Below are 2,408 nucleotides of genomic sequence, written 5' to 3' on the forward strand. Positions count from 1 at the left end.
TTTGTTCTTAGGTGTTACATGACCGCCTTTATGTTCATTGGCTAATACTTACCATATGACCATGTCAAACGAGTATATGACAACTCCCATAACTCTGGATGTCTAATCATTGCCTCTGATGAAACGCGTCAGGCAGACTTCTTAATGTGCACTGGTGATTCTGGAGACTGTCTATTTTGAATACCCCAGGGTAAGACTGAATGCATTACATCGGAGCGATTACCGGCCTTACCAAGCCGTGAGTGGAGGATATTGAGCCCGCAACAAAGGTTTGAAAGACACACTTTTTACAACACAAAGTGTTATTTGCCAGGAAGAAATTTTGTTTGTTTTTTTTATACATGAGAATCAGCAGTTGGGAACGGAGGACATTAAGCCCGCCTACAAGCCGGCAATCTCAGCTTAGAGCACACTGCTTTCTGTCGGCTAGGATCTATACACCCACGATTAACAACTTAAGCAGAGTGATGTCATAAACAGATGTGTGGAACAATCACGAGCCGGCTTAATCGTTACTGGCAGTATATGCATATTTCATGTTGTTTCTCAGAACCCAGGTATACTTTACACTGATACAACTCTTGTCATTATGTGATGCCTGTTAAGAGTGGCTGCGCTACTTGATTTGTCATGATATGCAATCTCCCTTCATGAATTATTGATCATTTTTTAATACCAGTGTACACTGTAGCAATTTGTATTGTTTTTCTTTATGGATATTAAATAAATTTTTATGCCAAACTGAATTTTTGCGCTCTTATCCATTTTTATTTGTATAAGTGGAAACCATGTTCTGGTCTGATGACAGTACCCAGGTCTGCCATTAAGATTGATTACACAATCTTACATATCATAAGTAAAATCTAACATTCCAGTGGCATGGTTCTAAAACAATATATGAAAGTGATACTGCCATATTTGACTTTTCTTAGCATTAAGTGCCCATAATAATGCACAGCAATATCAAAAAATTAAATAAAAACCAGTAATGCCCATTGAAAGCAGTACTACTCAATAAAGGTGTTTTTTTTTAATATCATGGGATTGTGCAGGTTGGTGTGGTAATGCATTTAAAGGGTTGATATGCAGTATTTGTCATGAAACATGAATGTTTAGGAATAAGGAAAATGAAGTAGATCAAGCAATTGAATGTGTGAGTGTTCTGTTCATTAAGAGTAATAAAGTAGTATGTAGTGCACCAAGGTGTCTGCTCATAAATTGACCTTGAAGCAAACCCAAGCGAAACGCTCATCGGCATTCACGCAGGATGCACGTTACTCCTAGTGAATGACTAGAGGTTCTTGGTTTAGCCTTACAGCTCCATTAAATCCATAGGGAGTGTCAAGTTATTAGCAGGTAGGTAGCCTTTCACTCCCTACATATACACAAACGGCTTGCATTAATAGACTTTTAGCCATTAGCAAGAAAAGGTCAGGCTGGAAGTTTGACATAATGTAAACTATAAAGAAGTTAAATATTTCAAGACAAAATTCCCAGGTATAAAATAGAGCTATGATTGACTGAATTGCTTAAGAAATATATACAGAGTTAGATAAAAGGCAGGCCATATCTAAGGGGCATATACGGATGTCAATTCACAAAGAAATTAGATTATATCCTTTTTAATGCACCTTGATAGTGTGAGCATAAGTCCTCAATATAGAAGCATTCAGCGATTCTAAACATGTTATTCACTTACACATTTTTATTTAAATTGTGCTGGGTTTTAATTTTATTTTAATTGAATGAAATAAAAATTTTTTAAAGCCGACAACATTTTTCATCAACTTATATATTTAATTAATACTAGAGCTTCTAGTACACCATCTTTTGAACAAACTTCTTGATTCTTCTACTATTGTAGTTAAGTTTATGTGCACCCCAGGGATAATTAAATAACCTTTTAGAAATTGAGATCCGAGGGTACTAGCTCCCAACAATTGATGTGATAGGAAAGCCCCCCCTCTTTCTGTATGAGAAATGGGTCAGTACAGTGCAGAGCTTGCTGCAGACCGGTCAGAGTGCCCATGTTGACCCCTGTCCACTGCCAAAAGCACCTACAATGGGTACATGAGCGCCAGAACTGGACCATGTAGCAATGGAAGGTGGCCTGGTTTTATGAATTAAGTTGGTTTTACATCATACGGACAGCTGAGTGCATGTGTGTGGGTTAACTGGGGAAAGAGATGGCACCAGGATGCACTATGGGGAGAAGGCAAGCTGGTAGAGGCAGTGTGATGCTCTAGGCAACGTTCTGCTGGGAAACCTTGGGACCCAATTGCTGTCGCTCCCTCCTCCACCACATATCACCAGTGTGCTGACCTCATCTTTCTCTGGACACAGCTTGTACTATACAGATACCTGTGTAAAACTTCCCATTGTTCCTACCATGTGTATGAACAGACCTC

This window comes from Mixophyes fleayi, chromosome 1 (assembly GCF_038048845.1).
Source record: "Mixophyes fleayi isolate aMixFle1 chromosome 1, aMixFle1.hap1, whole genome shotgun sequence".
Classification (NCBI taxonomy): Eukaryota; Metazoa; Chordata; class Amphibia; order Anura; family Limnodynastidae; genus Mixophyes; species Mixophyes fleayi.